Source organism: Neophocaena asiaeorientalis, unplaced genomic scaffold, assembly GCF_003031525.2.
Source record: "Neophocaena asiaeorientalis asiaeorientalis breed wild unplaced genomic scaffold, Neophocaena_asiaeorientalis_V1.1 scaffold93, whole genome shotgun sequence".
Lineage (NCBI taxonomy): Eukaryota > Metazoa > Chordata > Mammalia > Artiodactyla > Phocoenidae > Neophocaena > Neophocaena asiaeorientalis.
In genome coordinates, this window is record NW_020174273.1 from 3,444,559 (window position 1) to 3,466,533 (window position 21,975).

The window sequence follows — 21,975 nt, forward strand, 5'->3', positions numbered from 1 at the left end:
GGACAAATGTCTTGCTCAGGTTAAGCCTTCTCAATTGAAAAATGGGGATAACCAAGGGATGCTGTGAAGATTAAATGAGTTAATACATGTGAAGCTCCTAGAAAAGGGCGTGGCTCACAGTCTTATCTGTTATTAGACTCTTGCCAGATCTCAGATTTTACGTCTTTTCATTGTCTTAGGGTCTCCGGAGTCACTATAGCAGTTCAATGAATAGTAAGTTTGCAAAAATAAACCTGGAAAGTTTGAGGTTAGGAAAAATATGAACGGGTCCCAAAGTTCAAGGTTCCTCACCACATGTCAGCAAGCTGGGGATGCTCTGCTACACAGACGAGTCTGAAGATGGGGTGAGTGGGGTCAGGAGGCAACAGGGGCTCTGTGAAGGGAGATGCTCTCTGTTGAACAGGCTTGGACTTGGGGGTCTTTCCAAAACGTTTCCTGCACTGTACCGGTAATACAACCAGATCTAAACATAAACCTCACAATTGGCTTCCTACTCTGATTACTGACCTTAACGTATCTTTGATAACAGGGAGAAGAGAAAAAAAGGAACACTTTACTGAAAGTCATACGAAGAGTTGTGTGACCTTGAATGGGTCACCCAACCTGTAAGATGTGGATAATGCCTACCACCTCATAGGGCTGTTAGGAGAAGCAAATGAGCTGAAGCTTATCAAGTGCCATGCGAACTGCTTTACAAATGCAGGGTGGTATTATTTTAACTACCAACTCCAGAAGCGGTTATATCTGACTTCACATTTGCTGGCATTTCTCAGGAGACACGACATTTTTTTTCCTCAGCCTCTTTCTTTGAGGAAATACCTCTGGGACAGGAAGCACTGACAAGGTCCAGACTACAATAAACTAGCTGGAAACAGACTTATGCAGGACTGAGATTGGGTTCTATTTCTACTCTGAGACAAAGACCAGGGACACAAAGAGATGGTGGGCCTATTGCTAATGAAGCTCATTTGTTCCATGGAAACAAAATAGTAAGGCAAGGACTCCTTGGGGACGGCTGGTGTGGGGTCCCTTTGTGCAACTACCATCTAACTAATACTAAAGTCCTTGAAGAAAAAAAATAGCATCAACAAGAAGGATATATTGGTATTTCTCCAGCCTCAAATTTTGGCCCCAGGTGGTGCAGAAGAAACAGATGGGGCACCAGTTGAGAACATAATAACTATTTTATGGGCAATATGAATGAGGGTGTCTGAAAGCCAAACAAGCATTTTCTTAAAGGCTTCCTTCCATTTCTGTTCCTGCACAAGGCCAGCTTTGCCAGTGTGTACCTGGAAATCACCTGTACAGCCTAAATATTCCTCAGAAGCTGGATGGAGACTTAGGAGAACTGGGTGACCCACCAGCTGGAGGGGAAACAGAACATCTGCTCATATGCAAGTGGGGCTGTTGGCCCCAGCACCCCGTGTGTGTCACGGAGAAGGGAAGGGACAGGATAGGGGATGAAGGGACATCGCTGGTTCAGGGAGAGTGAGGCGGGAAGATTTCCCAGCTGAGCTGCGCACCTCCCCTCTTCCCCAACATATAAACACAGAGCTTTGTACACCTGGTACCCAAATGGCCATGGGTCACTGGCCTCTTCTCATCTAACAGAGCCAGGTCATGCTCTGGTTAGAGCATACACTGGTTTTCTTTCCACCGGAAGGAAGAACTGGCTCCACTCTCTCCCTGAAGCTAGCTGTCCAAGAGAACCACCTTCTTTCACTGCCAGCTCTGGATCTGGACCAAAGAAGCCGCTCTTCATTCCAGTCTTCTCGACAAACTGCTCACCTCTTATATCTTTGAACGAGAATGAGAATAGACTTGAGGACAAGGTATCCAATTCACTGGGGGCTTGAACAGGTTCCCGGAAGAACCAGAGCGGGATGTGCCCCAGGCAGAAGCTCAAAGCGGACAAGTTTGCCCTTTTACCTCCGTCATCTCCTCTTCCTCCTGTCAGTATCCAGTATCCCAGCACACTGCTAACTGTCCTTTGGAAATAAACTCACCTCCTTATTTTAACTAAGTTATAAATATCTGTGAATGCTTCCTGAGGCTCTCTTCTAAGAATTGTTTTAAATAAGCTGTATTGTGAAGCATTATAGACATACAGAAAGATATGCAAGTTATAACTGTAAAGTCCCATAAATCTTTCATAGAGGGCACACCTAAACACAGAAACAGAACATTCCCAGCAGCCAAGAAACTTCCTGTTTCTCTTCCCAGTCAATATCATCCCCAAGGGTAACCTTACTCTGATTTCTAACACTAATACATTTGTTTTAAACCTATCCTTAATTCTTTACAGGAAGCATTACTTGATATAAAAAAAAAATAATGTCTTCTAGTTTGTTTCGAGTGTTAGGGACTGGCCAATGGAAGAAATTTAAGGCAGGGGGATTTCTCAAGGTCCATTAAGCCAGACTCTTCATACTGCTTCCTACCAGTCCCAACCAGTGGGGATGAGACAAAGGACTGAGCTACCTTAGCATGAGTCATTTGGCATTGAACCTCTACTGCTCTCTGCTAAGGAAGGAGGGGGAAGAAGCTTAAGAATCTTTACTACCAATTTATTTTTCCTAGTGGGAAACTGGTAGTGTCTTACAAGCAATTTGTGAATAGAATGTTCTAGAATTGCAAAGCCCAGAGACCTTGAAGAGTCACCTAACTTATGCTGTCATGCCTTCAGGTTTTACCACAGGTGAAAACGGCAGAGCAAAGGATAAAAACAATGGTATTGTAAAAGACATCGGGGGAATTTATCAAATCCAGCACTCAGGGCCCTGTGTTGCACAACTCAAGGGGGTGCTCTTCACATAGAAAAAACTGTGAGTGGCGCCCCCTGGAGGTGTGCAGTGGAACATTGTCACTAAAACTCATCCACCGGGTCCTGGAGAGAAATTCCTTTTTCACTTGAACATTTCAGAAGTTAACAAGTCAATTTGTTTCTTCCCACGGTGCTGAAGACATATGATGTCTCCATGTGGTGATGAACATATTCTGAAATCAAGAACAGAAAAAAACTAATTTGGGATAAAGAGGTACCCAAGATACTCAATTAGAGCACATGGATCACTGGGAAAGACATCACCTGTCGCTCACTATATACACAGGAAAGAAGATAACATCAGACCCCCAAATCACCCTTACTGATTATCAATCTGCATCTATCACATGGCCAGCCCAGTGCTAAGAGCTCTCAGAGGAGCAGTGACCCCTGCCCTCGAGGTTTACAATCCAGCCAGGAAGACAAGACTGATATCCATAAAATAGCAGAAAGGAGAACAACAAAGCTCTAGAATGTTTGTGTTTAAAAAGGTATAGTGCTCATATGTCCCAAGACACTAGCCCATGAGCTCTGATGCCACTGGGCCTAGAGGTCAGAACTTAAGTCCTGTATCACAGACCCTTCCCCACCTCACACAGCCTCTTTGCAGAAGGTGAGGGGAGGTACCTCCCTAGATGATACAGATTCCAGTGCTGTGTCCCAGGGGAGACAAAGGCCATTGAGGGCAGATGCTTTTCGAGGGCACAGACAGAAGATTGAACTTCTATAGTCTCCAATACACCTGGTCCAATCCTAAAGCCATTACAGTCTTCCAGAGTTATTAACTTTTTTGTTGCTGGGTTGCAAGATGCAGAAAAACTTCCTATCATTTAATACACAGCCAGGACCCTAAGTCAGAAGTCAAGGGATGACAGAAGCCTCAGCATACAGAGATGAGACCACTGGGAAGATTCCTCCAAGAATAACCCCCTCTCTGCTCTGATGCCAAGAGCTCCCTGACTGGCCCTCATGGAGCCAATGGGGAGTGTAACCTGGTAATGTCATCGATTCACAAAGATTTTGCATGTTAGTCTTGGCAGCCCTAGGTAAAGCTCAAGCCAGGAAGACATTCTCTGGTGCATCCACCTGGTCGCACATGTGCCAGGCAGGTTTTGCAACAATACATACCTGGTCCCTACCTCCTAAAACAGTGCTGTCAAATAGAACTTCCGGCAATGACAGAGATGTTCTATATCTGCACTGTCCAACTCAATAGCCACTAGCCACATGTGTCTATTGAGCACTTGATTTGTGGCTAATGTAACAGTGGAACTGAATTCTTAGCTTCATTTAACTCTAATTATTATCTTTAAACAGCCCCAGGTGGTTAATGGCTACCATACTGAACTGCATATTTCTACAGAGTGGCTGACTAGTGAAAGAGAGGGATCCATATGTGTATGCATCCTACAGTGATGAGTACTGGAATCCAAGGAAAATTTGAACACTTGTCTAAGAAGAAAAACAAACTGAAAAAATGTGACATTTCACTATAATAGTTTGTTTTTTTGTGATCAAGCCAATCAGGAGCCAACTTGGAAACACCAAAGTAATGCACACAGCAGAGAATTGAAAGAAGCAACTAGGTATAAAAAATGTAACATTTACCAAAATTAAAATGAATCATGTTGAGTTCATTTTTGTGTATGGTGTTAGGAAGTGTTCTAATTTCATTCTTTTACATGTAGCTGTCCAGTTTTCCCAGCACCACTTATTGAAGAGACTGTCTTTTCTCCATTATATATTCTTGCCCCTTTATCAAAGATAAGGTGACCATATGTGCGTGGGTTTATCTCTGGGCTTTCTATCCTGTTCCATTGACCTATATTTCTGTTTTTGTGCCAGTACCATACTGTCTTGATTACTGTAGCTTTGTAGTATAGTCTGAAGTCAGGGAGGCTGATTCCTCAGGGAGATCAGCTCAGTGCTTTGTGACCACCTAGAGGGGTGGGATAGGGAGGGTGGGAGGAAGATGCAAGAGGGAGGAGACATGGGGATATATGTATATGTATAGTTGATTCACTTTTTTATAAAGCAGAAACTAACACAACACTGTAAAGCAATTATACTCCAATAAAGATGTTTTAAAAAAAAAAAAAGTGAATCCTGGGGAAAAAATCTGGCAGAACAAGGGTTGTGTGAGGGAGCTGCCGTTGTCCTGAGGCCAGAATGGAAGGGGCATGGAGGTACCAGGAAAAGCCAGGGACTGGGGCTGTGATCATACAGAATCAAAAGACCATTTCTAATTCTAGAAGGAGCTGTCCCTGTTAGAGCCCTAGAATATCAACCTACATGTCCTCATACCTCTCCAATGCTCTTTGGAGGAACCCACCCAAACCCTAATACACACAAGACCACATCCCACACGCTGGCTGGCAGTTCAGAGTCCAAGTAGTAGGAAACAAAAATCCCTGCACTAGAAAGTTGATAAAATGAGTTCAGGGCTTCCCTGGTGGCGCAGTGGTTGAGAGTCCGCCTGCCGATGCAGGGGACACGGGTTCGTGCCCTGGTCCGGGAAGATCCCACATGCCACGGAGCGGCTGGGCCCGGGAGCCATGGCCACTGAGCCTGCGCATCCGGAGCCTGTGCTCCACAGCGGGAGAGGCCACAACAGTGAGAGGCCCGTGTACCACTAAATAAATAAATAAATAGATAGATAGATAGATAAATAAAACAACTGTGTTAAAATTGATGGAAGGTGAATCCTAATAGAAATCTGCGAAGAGAAATTAGAATTTTTTTCCATCATAAAATTGTGCAATTCTTCCGTCAATATGACTCCTCCTATCACAGTCAGACAGACACTCTCACACTTCAGAGGAAGAGAGGGAGGACAACCTCTGACATTTGGGACAGTATGGATTGAGAGCCTCGGAAATGCACATTTTTGACCCCAAACTCCACTTGTAAAATTATTTCCTAAATAACCGGTTCAAATAAGGAAAACAGTTGGTGCACAAAGATATCCATCACTGCTTTATTGATAATGGTGAATAACAGGACACAACCTAAATGACCAGCAACAGAGAGCTGGGAAGTAAATTGTATAGCATCTATATAAGGGGACATTATGTAGCAAGCAAAAAACGTGTTAGGCTTTTAATGATATAGAAAAATGTTCATTATATGACATTAAATGAAAGAATACAAAATTGTACATTAAGCATGCTTTCAACTACGTAGAAATATAGAGAAAATATAGGAAAGAAATATATCTTTTAACGTCAATCACAGTCATTCCTGACTGGTTAGATAACGGTTATTTTCTCTTTTATATTTTTGCTGAAAACTCTGAATTTGCCACATTGGATATATATCTCTTTGATGGTAAAATAAAGTGATCTTCAAAACATTTGCTAGTGCTTTTCTTTGTGCGATTTGATTACACATAAATTTTGTTTTCCTCTTTGTGCCTTTCTGAATTTTTCTAATCTCCATATTGGCACATGACATTTTAAAAACCAGAGAGTATGTATCAAATGTTTCATTATACTCTGTAAATGCAATGGTTTGAGTGGTAACACACATTTTAGCTAGGGAAAGACTTTTAAGGATACTGAGTGCTATACACAGAGTATGATGTTAGGGGATATTTAATTAGGAAGCATGATTTTAAAGTGCTTTTAAAATACATTCTGTTCCTGATATCAGTCACCAGTCTGTCCAATTACATTGCTAATTACAGGTCCACAGGTGAAGCAGCTGAGAACAGGGAAGAGGGAGTGGGGCTGGAGAATGTACAGGGGGAGGAAGACAGAGAGAAGAGGGAAAAGACAAATACAACAGAAAAGAAAAAAGGAGGGCTTCTCTGGTGGCGCAGTGGTTGAGAGTCCGCCTGCCGATGCAGGGGACGCGGGTTCGTGCCCTGGTCTGGGAGGATCCCACGTGCTGCGAAGCGGCTGGGCCCGTGAGCCATGGCCGCTGAGCCTGCGCGTCCGGAGCCTGTGCTCCACAAGGGGAGAGGCCACAACAGTGAGAGGCCCACGTACTGCAAAAAAGAAAAAAGGAATTACAGAAAAAGAGGTAAAGGGAAGAGTGGGAAGGATGGAAAGAAGGCAAGAAAGAAAGAGCAAAGCATGCACTGCTCTCAAATCTAGGAAGTTGGAAATTACATGAAATAAACTCACTAAAAGGCAATAATAATACAGGGTTAGAGATGTTCTTAATCAGTCGATAAACCAACAGGGTTATATCAGGAACGAATTTTGTTTAAAAATGTTTCATAGCCGTGAGAAAATGTCCTGGGGAAGAGACCATTCACGCCTGCGCTAGTCAATATACAAGAGCTCTGTGTGTAAGGAGACATACAGGTGGTCCCCATGTTGTCCTCGGAGTGGGCTGTCCTGCCCATCAGTGGTGCTCCAGGACTCTCCCACTTCTACTTCCTTTCTCAGTTTCACTTGTTTACTGCACAGCGCACGAGGGAGAAGTGTAGTGTAGAGATTTGCTGAAGAGCAAATCTCTAAAGTCAGAGGGGTGATTTTGAAGACAACTGCTAACCACAGGGAAATAATAATACCACTAAGCTTTTGGAGGCTTTGGGTGATCAAAATCACTATTTCAAAAGTCCTTCTAAATCATAGGAAAGGGAAATTCTTATTACCTAAGTATTTTCTGAGTGTCTGACTTGCCAAGATATTAGCTTTCTATCCTCTGTAAATGATGCAGGAGAATTGTACTTTGCCTGCTTTATAATTTTCGGTACATTGAAAATGCAAAATGCAGTTATTGGACAGAATACATTCACATTTGTTTTATAGGGTTTATGGTTTAATATTATTATTCCAACTAATTTAAAAGCATTTTAATGTTTGTGCTTTTCACTTTATAGCATATTGTGGGTTTTAGCTATAATTTATTTGGTTTAAATATTCCTCACGGGAAAATAGAATCCCACATATTACCATGTTCAGGAACATTTAGTGGCGCGATAAGAAACTACCCAAGTTGTTATACAATAAAATGCACATTGTTAAAAGGAGACAACTAGAAAACAAAACAATATATGTGTGGTAGGCAAAATAATGCCCCCTACTGAAGACGACCTCATCCTAATTCCCAGAAACTGTGAATATGTTGATTACATAGAAAAGGGAAATTAAGATTGCAGATGGAATTAAGGTTGCCAATCAACTGACCTTGAGTGTGGAAAATTAGCCTGGATTATCCAGGTGGACCTCATGTAATCCAAAGGATTATTTTTAAGTGGAAGAGGGAGGTAGAACTAGAGAGATGGCAGTGTGAAAAAGGCTCGGCCCAGTATCGCTGGCTTTGATGATAGAGAAATGGAACCATAAACCACGAATTCAAGTGACCTGTAGAAGCTGGAAAAAGCAAGCGACTAGTTTACCCTCAAGTCTCCAGAAGGAATGCAGCCCTGGTGAAGCCTTGCTTTTGGCTCACAGAGACCCATTTCAAACTACTGACCTCCAGAACTGTAAGGTAAAGAATCTATGTTGCTTTAGACAACACAGCCTGTGATAATTTGCTAAAGCAGCAAACAGGAAACAAATACAACATTTGTTTGTATTACGTACATCAAGTGCAAAAGGACAGGCTGCCAGCTGGAATTGGCTTGCCAGCTCCATATAAAGGAAGATTACCTAAACTTCGATGGAAAATAGTACCTAACCCTGGGATTGATGGAAAGGGCTAACTTTGCTCCCTGGAAATTTTAGTTACTTGGTCCAGACTAAAGTGTTTGAAAGAACTTAAAATGAGGTCATTGTATTCACCTTAAATCAATTACACTGATGTGAGCTCATCTCAGCCCTCCAAGTTTTTGCCAAATCAGCACAATGAAAATGCCAAGGTTGTTAAGGTTGAAAACACAATTTCTACTAGGAAGAAAAATTAGAAAACAGCATTAAGATATTTAGTTGTCTTTCTAGAAATCTTAACATGATTTGGGACTCTGAGGTGGAATGCAAGGGGTGAAAAGAAAGGACTTAAAGACTGCTGGTCTAGCAATTAGGAGATGCAATCGTACCCTGGTATGTGACCTTATGCAGTCATGGAATCTCTCGGATCTCAAGTTTTGCAAATGAAAAATGAAAATTATAATACCTGCCCTGCCTTCTTCCCATGGGTATAGTGAAAAGCAAACAAAACTATATATGAAGCTGCAAGTAATACATATATATAACCGTCTATTAGTCTCAGTTTAATAATCACAATCATTTATTTTGTGCAAGATAAATTATGATTTTCTGCAAATCACAATTATGCTTTAGTAATAGTTTTCTTTCAAATAAACCCATGCCTGGAGATGGTGGGTGGTTGCTCTTTTTATAATGTGACAGTCCATCTGACAAAGTCTCATCTATGGAAAGCATGAGCTCATGGTTTTAAACATGTCTTCATTCCAAAGGCTCCAAAAAGACCTTCCCAGAACAATCTGTTAAACCCCAAGGACCTTAAGGAGGAAATGGCCCTTATATGCTGGGTCCTGGTTGTTTCCAATTATGAACTGAGTATAGGAAAATGTGAAATCTGTGGGGAGCAAGAGAGCCCATTCAGATCAAGTTTTAACCTTCCTGCAGCCCACTGGGAAATTGTGGGCACATCGCTGGATCCTTTCTCACTGCTTTGTTTTAATTTGTAACTTGTACATTGTTTGGGAGAAGGAGAAGTTTTCAACTGCCCGTGATTCAGCTCCTCCCAGGACATATTTGGAACTCTGAATAAGTCCAGCTTTCACTGACATACATCTACAGCTTTTCTGGGGTTGTGCGGCAATGTAAAGTGTTTCTCAAACCTGTCTGAAATATACATTCAAAACAATTCAGGGGTCTAAGCAGACAGTCGGCTGTGAATCAGACCCAGGCAGGATGACTGAGATAATGTTATTTCATGGTCCTTGCTGTGCCTTCATCCCCCTCCCCCAGACATATGTGTGCTTATGATGTCATCTTCTAGAAAGTCCTTCCCTGGCCATGCAAACAAAAACGTAGACAGCCCCCACCCTAGCACTCCCTACCTGCCCCACCTCCTTTATTTTTCTTCGAAGCACTTATTACATACTATACATAGGCATGTATATTTACCACTTTAATCTTGTCTCATGTCACTCTCCATGCTAGATTTCAGTCCATGATGGAAGGAGTTTTTAGCTATTTTGTTCAACCCTATATCTCCGTTGCTTGGAATACAACCCAACACATGGTAGGTGTTCAACATATATCTGTTCAGGGATGAATGTTGACTAACTGATGCCTAAAATCCATAATTAGATCTTTATTCCTTTGGCTTAAGGTAAATAAGGAATCTGTTTCCTGAAAAATAATTAAAATGACTTTGGAAGCAGTACCTTAGTAAGTTTTTTAATCGGTATGAAGGAGTGGGTCTCAGTCTTTTTCTTGGAACAGATGTTGATAAACCAGAGACAAACTAAGTCAGAGCCTCAGTGAACAGAGAGGCATTCACCAAGACATTAATTGTACAATTCTAATGATATTCTTCCTCTTTCTTATTTTCTTGTATATTCTAAACCTCCTTAAGTGATTAGTTTTTATTATTAAATTTTTTAACTAAAAAAGAAATATCCAAAAGTTACAAAAGAGGCTTCTAGTTTCTGGTTCTGCATGTAAGGAGCTTGAAAGCCACCCCATCCTAACAACACTTAAAAAGCTGAACAGACTGAAAAATCAACAACTCTTCTTAGATCCGTAAGAGAAGGGAGGACACAGAGCAAATCACTGCCCCCAAGACTGAAGGGACAGATGGCAAGTACAGGAAGTAGTGGCTTACCAGAGCAGAGGCTCACAAGTGGAAAACACCATGGGAACCAGTGCCGAGATAGAAAAACCTGAACTGTAATTGATGAATTGCTGGAAGCTTAGTGTGGACAACTCTGAGAGTTAACTCCAGGGGGACCCAATTACAAAGGGTCTCTACAATACTGTGAGACTTACATCCAGGAGCTCAACCAAATTCCCACAGTAAATACCAGAGAAAAATCCTATCGTGCTTCCATCAGGAGGAGGGCAAAAGGAATCATTTTAAAATGTGCCACTCTGTTCTTAACAAGACCTGCCCTCAGGGGAACAGTAGACCAGTGCCTAACCTGCCAGGTATAATCAGAGCCTAACTGACCTCGGGGAAGGGAAATACCCAACTCTAAACAGCTCTAGCCTTCTACATAGCAGAAAGGAAATATTCAACTCCAGCCCACTCTAGTTATTCTGTCCCACCTAAGGGGGGGAGAAAAAAACTGAAAAACACTTGTTAAGCTTACAATCCAGAAGCACAGGCTCACTTAAACACTGAGACACCTAAGTATTAGACTGCAAAACACTTCCCCTTCTCCTACACCTCACCACCATATTACTAGAGGCCTATTTCCTGCAGTTCCTTTTACCCCATACATAATGTTCACCTATCAAGAAAAAATTACCCCCTCCAACATAACTACATGAGGAGATACATATGTTAATTAATTTGACTATAGTAATCATTTCACTATGTATATGGAAACATCATGTTGTACACCTTAAACATATACAATTTTTTTTTTAATTACAAGGCATACCAAAAGGCAAAAAACACCATTTAAAGAGACAAAGCAAGCATCAGAACCAGACATGGCAGAGATGTTGGAATTATCAGACCAGGAATTTTAAACAGCCATAATTAATATGCTAAGTGCTCTAATAGGTCATGAAGACAGCATACAAGAACAGATGGGCAATGTAAGCAGAGAGATGGAAATTTGAAGAAAGAACAAAAAATTGCTAAAGATAAAAAACACTAACAGAAATGGAAAATGACTTTGATGAGCTTATTAGTAGATTGGACACATGGCTGAGGAAAGAATCTTGAGCTTGAGGATATATCAATAGAAACCTCTAAAACTGAAAATCAAAGAGAACAAAGACTGAAAAAAAAAACAACCCAGAATATCTGAGGACTGTTGGGACAAATACAAAAGGTGTAACATCCACATAATGGGAATGCCAGGAGAAAAAAAAGAGACAGAAAAAATGTTTGAAGAAATAATGACAGATAATTTCCCCTAAGTAATATCAGACCCCAAACCACAGATCCAGGAAGCTCAGAGAACAGCATGCAGGATAAATGCAAAAAAACAGAAACTACACCTTGGCATATCAAAAAACACTTGATAAAGACTATCTACAAAAAACCTACAGCTAACATCATACTTACTGGTGAGAAATTTAAAGCTTTCCCACTGAGATTAGGTATAAGGCAAGTATGTCCTCTCTCACCATCCCTTTTTGACATTCTACTGGAAGGCCTAGCTAATGCAAAAAGACCCCCCCAAAAAAAGGAAATTAAAAGTACACAGATTAAGAAGGAGGAAATAAAACTGTCTTTATTTGCAAATGAAATAATCATCTATGTAAAGAATCCAAAAAAAATTCCTGGAACTAATAAGTGATCATAGCAATGCTGTGGGAAACACTTTACAAAAGTCAATAATTTTCTCATATACCAGCAATGAACAACTGGAATTTGAAATTAAAACACAGTACCATTTACATTAGCACCCCCAAAATGAAATACTTAGGTATAAATCTAATAAAATATACACAATACCTATATGAAGAAAACTACAAAACCTTGATGAACAAAATCCAGGAAGAAATAAATGGAAAGATATTCCATGTTCATGGATAGGAAGACTCAACATTGTCAAGATACCTGTTCTTCCCACCTTGACCTATAGATTCAATGCAATCCCAGTCAAGCTTCCAGCAAGTCATATTTGTGTATATCAACAAACTGATTCTAAAGTTTATACAGAGAGGCAAAAGGCCCAGAATAGCCAACACAATATTGAAGGAGAAGAAAAAAGTTAGAGGACTGACACTACCCAACTGCAGTAATCAAGATAGTGTAGTACTACAAAAGAACAGACAAATAGATTAATGGAACAGAACAGAGAACCCAGAAAAAGACCCACATAAATATAGTCAACCAATATTTAACAAAGAAGCAAAGGTAATCTTTTCAATAAATGGTGTGCTGGACACAGACCTCACACCCTTCACAAATACTGACTCAAAATAGATCATGGACATAAATGTAAAATGCATAACTATAAAATTCTTAGAAAATAATGACGGAGAAAACTTAGACTACCTTGGGTATGGTGATGACTTTTTAGATACAATACAAAGGCATGATCCAAGAAATAACTGATAAGCTGGTCTTTTTGGAAAACTTCTGCTTTCCAAAAAAAAGTCAGAATGAGAAAACAAACTATGGACTAGGAGAAAATATTGCAAAAGACACGTCTGATAAAGGACTGTCATCAAAACATATACAAAGAACTCTTAAAACTCAACAATAAAAAAAAAAAATCTGATTAGAAAATGGGCCAAAGACCTTAACAGACACATCACCAAAGAAGATATACAGATGTCAAATAAGCATATGAAAAGATGTTTCCCATCATACATCATTACAGAAATGCAAATTAAAACAATGATATACCACTACACACCTATTAGAATGGCCAAAATCTGGAACATTGACATCAAATGCTGATGAGAACGTGGAGCAACAGAAACTCTTTCATTCACAGCTGGTGGGAATGCAAAATGGTACAGTCACTTTGGAAGACAGTTTGATGGTATCTTATAATACTTAGACATACTTTTACCATACAATCCAGCAACCACACTCCTTGTTTTTTACCCAAAGGAGTTGTAATCTTATGTCCACACAAAAACCTGCAATTGGATATTTATAGCAGCTCTATTCATAATAGCCAAAACTTGGAAGCAGTCAAGATGTACTTCAGTAGGTGAATGGATAAACAAACTGTGGTCCATCCAGACAATGGAATATTATTTGGCATGGAAAAGAAATGAGCTATGAAGCCATGAAAAGACACGGAGTAAACTTAAATGCATATTCCTAAGTGACAAAAACAATCAGAAAAGGCTACATACTGTATGATTCCAACTATACGACATTCTTAAAAAGGCAAAACTATGGAGACAGTAATAAACTCAGTGGTTTCCAGAGACTGGGGGCGGGGGAGGAGGTGTTGAATAAGTGGAACACAGAGGATTTTTAGGGCAGTGAAAATACTCTGTATGATAACATAGTAATGGATACATGTACATGTCATTATACATTTGTCCAAATCCATGGAGTGTACAAAACCAACAATGAACTCTAAAGTAAAACTATGGTCATTATGATGTGTCAATATAGGTTCTTCAGTTGTAACAAGTATATCACTCTGGTGGGGGAGGCCATGCATGTGGTGGCGGGCACGCGGGTATAAAGGAAATCTCTGGGCCTCTCTCTTAATTCTGTTGTGAAACTAGTGCTGCTCTTTAAAAAGATGAAAGTGCATTAAAAAAGTACAGAGTTTAATAGGTATAAAGTCTCAGTTTTGCAAGAGGAAAAGCGTTCTGTGGACGGACGCATTCCATTCACAACATGAATGTACTTAATGCCACAAAACTGCACATGTAACAATGGTCAAGACAGCAAATTTTATATTATGTGTATTTTACCACAATATAAAAAAACTGCAAAAAAAGAGAAAAGAAATATCCATTGTCCTTAAAATAACACTGTCAAATAAAACTGTGTTGCAGAATAGATAGGCTGTGCTGTCCCTTTCAATAAGTAAATTCTGTCTGGTTTTAATTTTAGACTCTCAGCAGCCAGCTCCTTGCACAAGAGCTACTATAATCCATCTAGACCAGAGATGGCAAAAGCCTGGTCCACACACTGCCACCTGCCTCACCTACATGGCCCTGTACTGTGTTCACAGCAGTCACTGCTGTTCATTCGTGGCACACTGTCCACACCTCCTACTCACCTTATAGACCCTCTCAACAGTGGTTCAGGCATCCTCTATCAATTAATCAAATTTGACAATGTGAGATGAAACTTACTTACCATTGTGATCTAGACATAACTCCTCCTAAGGTGTCCTATTACTCATTTGGAAAACATATGGGAGGTCAGGAGATTGAGCAAAAATAATGGCAGAATTAAAAAAAAATACTCCAGGAAAAGAGATGGAGAGAGTTCCCATATGTGCCTACATGCATACATAATAAAGTGTATGTGTGTGAATGAAAAATGAGATCCTCTCGCTCCAGCGTTCTTGAAAAGGAGCCACTAGGCTGTGTTTCAGCCTTTTGTATAATGAGAGTTCTGTCTTAAAGGCAGGTCTGCACGACTCTTAAGAAAATGAGTTTGATTCCACTGGATTTGATTTATTTTGAGCAGACTCTTTGAAGGGCATTAAGGTAAGCCCCACCACACGTGATGTATATATGAATAAGGCTTGTATTTTGCCTTCTAGGTACAGACATGAATAACTAATTCAAAGTGGGTAGTGAGAAGGAACAGATCCCACGCTGTGGAGGTTCTAATGAGAAAGCAATTGATTCCATCTGGGAAGGTTTCATAAGGGAGGTGTCTGCAATCTGGGCCTTGGAGAATGAGTAGTACTTTAGAATAGAATCTTTTAGGCAGCTGAAAAGACTCTGCACAAAGCTCAGATATGGAAGGTAGAAGGCATAGCCGAGATTCCAGAACATAGAAGCTGCTCTTGATGGAATCTCCTGCTCCAATTCGTCTTTGCCTTGAGAACAGCTTTTGCTACTTCTCTTTTTGTTCAATGACATTTCAGGCTCTAAAGCTTGTCCTTTTTTGAATTTAGTAAGTCTTTGGCCAGCTTTCCAATAATCAGTCTACTCAACGCTAAGAAAGGTCACGATCTCGACACTTGGGTGGAAGCCTGGTAGAGAGCAGGCAGAGAAGTTTTCACAGCTTTAAGAACCATGCTCCCTAGAGTTTTTATTCTTCTCACTTAGGGAGTTTAAAGCGAGAACTGGCTGCTGGTGGGTGAACTATGGCCTTTATAAAATGAAAGCCTGCTGCCAAACAGTTTATGGCCTGGCGTGTGCTCTAGATGTACATGCGTGTCATCTACCTAGCCTTCTTCATGGCTTGTCAGAGCTCCACCACTGTGGCCATCAGGATGATAACTAGGGTCTAGTTTTCTATGTGAATTAGTCATTAGACTCGGAATTACCTGCCTCCTAGTAGTAGAATGGACCTAAGTATATGCATAAAACTGGTAAGAAAAGAGACCAAAAATGCCAGTTTTCTTTGTCTACCTTACACCTTGTATCCTGGTTAACCCCAAGTAGGTGTTGATGATGGTGAGTGCTTTCTTTCCAGAAGCTAACACAGCACCATACACACTGAGCTACTGAAGAAAATAGCTTTTTTTTAGGATGCTGGTGATGATTTTTTTACAGATGCACAGATAACCTTCAATCCTTTCTGTTGATAGGGAAAAATAGGGTTGAGTTGGCCCTTAACATTGTTAAGAAGTGGCTGACCATCAAGCATTGCCCTGGGAAAGCAGCTGGTTGGGCTTCCTCTGAATCCACTGTGTTGGACTTTTGTTTAACTTCACACTCACCTGCTCTGAGATCATCGCTTTCATCTACCCAATCTAGAAGCATTTATCAGGTGTTTCCTGTGCACCAGCTTCTCCTTCAGAGCCCTGAGAATATAACACTGAACAAACTAGACATTCCTGGCCTTGTGAAGGTCACAGTCTACTGAAGAACAGAATTAAATAAGCAATTTTAATATATATATTGTAATAAAAGGACCGATAAGGAACATGTAGGATTCTGTAAGAGCACATGAGGGCTTCCAGGAAACTGACACTTACGCTTAATTTGGCACCAACTAGCATGTTTTGCTTGTATGTGGGTGAACTATGCTGTTTTTTTCTAAGCGTGGCTGTACTTAATGGTATGAAAAATTACCCCAAACTTGGAAAGAATGCAAAAGGAAGAAGCATGTCCTTCTGATTTCACACTGGCACATTGTCAAACAGGCCCACTAAAAGGTTGTCTAATTCGCTAGAGGAACGTACTCTTACTTGAGTTACTTTTTACCTTTGATAAGAGTCCAGACTCTGTGAAGTTAGAATTGTAGAAGATTGAAAAGTTGAAATGACTTTTGTCCAATGGAAATGGTTACCTGTCCAGTAGAGAAGAGAACCCTGAAGATTAATTTGTATTGCCTTATATAATATTAGACCATTTTGTATCTGGCTTGACATTCTTATCCCAGCATTCTCTTTACATTCTTATCCCAGCATTCTCTCATCATTAACTCTTACTTATGTTCTTCTTTTACCAGCTTTATTATGCTGCTGGTTCCCTCTTTAATGAATTAATTAAATTTTTAATTAAAGTAACTAAATATATAAATAAATATATATGAAAATCCTGTTTTCAACTTTTTGAAAATGACCCCATGACAGTGAAAATCACCTAGGGGAGGGAAGGCAAAGTTATAGGACACAAGGTCAATATAGAAAAATTAATTGTATTGCTATCATTTTTAACAAGTATTTCTATACTAGAAACAATCCAAAAATGAAACTAACAATTCTATTCACAGTATCAAAAATAATTGAAAAATTACACATCAATTTTTAAACAGATGTGCAAGAATTATACCCTGAAACCTATAAAACAGCACTACATCACTGAGATGAATTAAAAATTTCTAAATAGTTGGAAACTGTATAATGTTTAAGGATTGAAGACACACTTTTGGGAAATTCTCCCCAAACAAATCTATAGATTCAACACAATCCCTATCAGAATTTCAAGTGGCTTTTTTTGGGGGGTGGGGAGAGCTTATTGAGATTATCCTAAAATTTATACTGAAATGAAAAATACCTAGAACAGCCAAAATAACTTTTATGAAAAAGAACAAAGTTGGAAATTCACTACCTAATTTCAAAACTTACTATAAAGCAACAGTAACCGAGACAGTGTGTGGTGTAAGGAAAAATACCCAGATCAATGGAAGAGAACAGAGAGCTAAGAAATCAACCCTCACTCTTAGGTCAATTAATTTTTAATGAAATTGCCAAGGCAATTTAATGGGGACAGGATAGGAAAAAATGGGAAAGGAAATGGGCTGAGACAATTGGATATCCACATGGAAAAGAATGAAGGTGGACACCTACCTCACACCGTATGTCAAACTAAATTCACAATAGTGCTTCCCTGATGGCGCAGCGGTTAAGAATCCGCCTGCCAATGCAGGGGACACGGGTTCAAGCCCTGGTCCAGGAAGATCCCACATGCCACAGAGCAACTGAGTCTGTGCTCTAGAGCCCACAAGCCACCACTACTGAGCCCACGAGCCACAACTACTGAAGCCCACGAGCCACAACTACTGAAGCCCATGCACCTAGAGCCCATGCTCTGCAACAAGAGAAGACACCGCAATGAGAAGCCCGTGCACCTCAACAAAAAGTAGCCCCAGCTCGCCCCAACTAGAGAAAGCCCGCGCACAGCAATGAAGACCCAACACATTCAAAAATAAAAATAAATAAATAAATTTTTTAAAAAATTCACAATATAACATAGACCTAAATGTAAGAATGCAAACTGTGAAAACTATGAGGAGAAAGTCATTGTGACCTTGGATAAGGCAAAATTTTTTCTTATATATAATATTAAAAGCACAACCCATGAGAGAAAAAATTGATAAATTGAGCTTCACCAAAATTAAAATTTTTATCTTCAAAAGATATCTTTTAGAAAATGAAAAAGCATGACACACCCAGGGAGAAAATATGTGCAAAACGTATATTTGATAAAAGACTAATACCTAGTGTGTGTATGTGTATATACACATACATATTTCACATAAGACTATATATATATACACACACACACATATATATACCTATATACTTAAAACTCAATAAGACGACAAACCAATTATAAAATTGGCAGAAGATCTGAACAGACTCTTCAATAACAATATGAGTTCCTACTAGGCTCATGAAAAGATGTTCAGTAACGTTAATTATTAGGGAAATGCAAATTAAAACCATAATTATATACCACTACATACCCATTTGAATGATTATAATCTAAAGGACTAGGAATGCCAAGTGTTGGCCAGGATCTGGAGAAACCAAAACCCTCATATATTGCTGGTGAAAACGTAAAATGGTACAATTATCTTGGAAAACAGCTTGGCAGTTCCTCAAAAGACTAAACATATACTTTTCGTATAACTAAGCAATTCCACTGTTAGGTATGTACGAAAGAGGAATGAAAGGATATATTCACACAACGCTGTTTGCAGCAGCACTATTGACAACAGCGCAAAACTGGAAACAATGCAAGCATCCGGCTGGCGAACATATAAACAAGCTATGATATCTCAGTACAATGAAATATTGTTCATCCATAAGAAGAACGAACTACTTATCAATGCAACAACATGGATGGGCCTCGACAATATTATTCTAAGTGAAAAAAGCCAGACACAGAAGACTACGTCTTATAGGATTCTACTATATAAAATTTCTTTAAAATGCACACCTCTTAGAGAAGAGAACAGTATTTGCCTGGGGCTGGGATGGGAACTGACATGCAAATAGGCATGAGTGAACTTCTGGGGGTTGTGGTGATGATTCCACAACTGCATAAATTTACTAAAAATCTTTGAACTGTAAATTTATAGTGGGTGAATTTTATCGTATGTACATGATACCTCAATAAAGCTACTGAAGAACATTTCCCCAAAAAATCATTTCCTTTTTTGGGCTAGTGGTTCTCCAGTGAGGGTGCGTGGGCATGGGGGGTGGAGGCAGGGAGGAAGACAGGAGGTAGCGTATTAGAATTATCTAAGAAGCTTTTTTTTTTTTTTTAACACACACATATATATTTGCTCCTCCCTACAGTATAATACTAGAAATCAAAGAATATCATCATCTATTATGGGAAGGCTATAGGTAGTTTGCAAATACTCCCCCAGATGATTCCGATATACATTACCCACACATGTACCCCTGAGAATCTCTTCTTGACCACATTGGGTCTCAGAAGTCTATGTTTTCAATAAGCAAAACAGGTGATTTTTGTGATCAGATAAGTTTAAGAAACTCTGCCCATGTTCTACAGTACTAGGAACCTTCAGCATCATGGCAGGGCACAGTGAAATAAATGTTACTCTGGGAAGACCTATTTTCTGACCCTTTTTTAATCACATCTACCCAGTCCACCTCCAGTGCCAGACACTGGGGACAGCCAATACCTAATGATTTTAGTGAATTAAACCAATAATTAAGACTCCCAATTCCTCCACCTTTGGTGGGGATTCTGGTCTATTGAAAGGAATCCCTCTGAGCTCAATACCAAAAGGGCCAACCATTTTGTTACGATTATGACCTAATCATACTCATAACATATTAGCTATGAGACAATCTGCTATATATGTGCCTAGTTGCGGTCCTCTAGGGTGAAAAGTGCTTTGGGTCTTGCCAGTTCAGTGATTATGAGACCATAAGAATATACTTCTCCTTTTAAAAAGTTTTGTCTTTTCTTTTGAAGCATCTTGTCATTCCTTAGTCAATAGAAGTTTCCCATTCTTGGAAGAATGTAGGAAACAAAAAATATACAGCATTTGCAGTCATCTCCTATTGCTTTATTTTCCTGATTTTAAGTTTGCCAGAAAAATCAGATTGCTAGAGATGAAGGTTAAATGTTCCTATTATTTTTAGGAAAAGGACAGCTTTGTAGCAGAGAGAACATGGGGACTTCAACAAAATTAAAGTGCTACTGCTATCCATCGAAGGGTCACTGCCAGCTCTATGCAGGTCAACAAGGTCCCAGTCTAGCAAACTGCCTGAAATCCCTACCATTGTTTAGCGTGGTGGACAAAACCTTAAGCATTCCCATGAAGGCTGGTTCATGATGAACGCGTTTCTTGAGAGAAGAAAGCAACTATGGGCACTTTAATTACCACATATATAAGGGTGCTTTGGTGGTAACATTAGTCATGGGAACCACAAATTGGACGGCATCAAGTCAACAGGACCCCCTGTGTTGTGGTCCATCCTTAGGAAGGTCTATTTCCTGGTTTCCACACCAGCTATCCACACCTAACCGTCCCATGTTCTGGTCCCTGGGGGACCCTCAGACAAGACAGCTTCTAGGAATCGTTACTACATCCCTGTGTGGGGATACAGAAGAGTCTCCCATATAGAAATGGGAGTGATAATTTTTTTCAACATGTTACAGAGGCCCTGGGAAGCAGGGTAGAAAACAGATGTTTTCTTCTGACTCTTCCACACGAATTAAACAGACACTTACTGACGCCTACCACATGTGAGGGAGCACTCCAGTGTGAGACAAGTGAGATAAACATAACACAGTCCCTGCCACCAAGGAGCTCCCAGCCTCACTCCACGGGAGAGAACAGGCAACTCTTAGTCACCTTCAATCAAGATGATCTCATAAGGATGCCAATTACTTCCAGAGCAGATGGGCGCCCCGTCCTTGCCTTGATCACCGGCTAATGGCTGTGGAACGTGTCCAGGTCCTTGCGTTGCAATCTGTTCTGAGACATGAACACCTGCCCACAGATGGCTCCTTCTAAACAGTCTGAAGTGGTCCCCATCACTTAACAGACCTCGGACTAACTCACCTCCTCTCACTGAAACAAACAAGCAACTTTGGGAGAGACCTGGATCTCTTTCTCTGCCTATCCAATAAATGAGTACATATCCAAGATGATACATGTAATTACATTTGATAACAACCCACTGCAATGGTATAAAAATGTACCAAGAAGTGAGGCAGGCTAGGACCTGGGACCCTTTACTGCAGTGCTTGCACCTAGACAAATGTCTCCTCCAGCAATAGAATACAAAGAAACTATAAAGGACTAAAAATAACTGCATGCATGCTAAGTTGGGGCAAATTATGAACAGCAAGATGCAAAAAGACCAAAATCCCAACTGCCGCTTCGGAGGTATCCCGAGCAAAAGCAGGGACTGCGCGTGATCCCTCATATAGCACCACCAAGGGGGTGGGCGGACCATCTAAGCCACTCCCCCAGCCGGACCCCTGAACCTGCCCCTACCCTCACCCTATAAGGACCAGCCCACCCCGCCTCAGGGAGTGAGCAAGGGAACCTATTTTTCCCTCCCTCGTGCTGCAGCACATAAAGCCTTGCCTGGACTCTCATCAATTTCTATTGATTAAAGAGTCCAGAAACCCTGGTCGGTCTCACAAGGAAGGAAGAAGGTGAGAAAGAGAGAGAGGAAAAGGAGGGAGGGAAGGAGGGAGGGAGGGAGGGAGGGAGGGAGG

General features: G+C 40.4%; 1 protein-coding gene across 2 annotated transcripts in view; it reads right to left on the reverse strand.

The window, feature by feature from the left end:
• ADAMTS12 (ADAM metallopeptidase with thrombospondin type 1 motif 12) overlaps positions 1-21,975 on the reverse strand; it is a 373,547-nt gene that overhangs the window by 245,349 nt on the left and 106,223 nt on the right. The gene's annotated exons all lie outside the window — the stretch shown is intronic.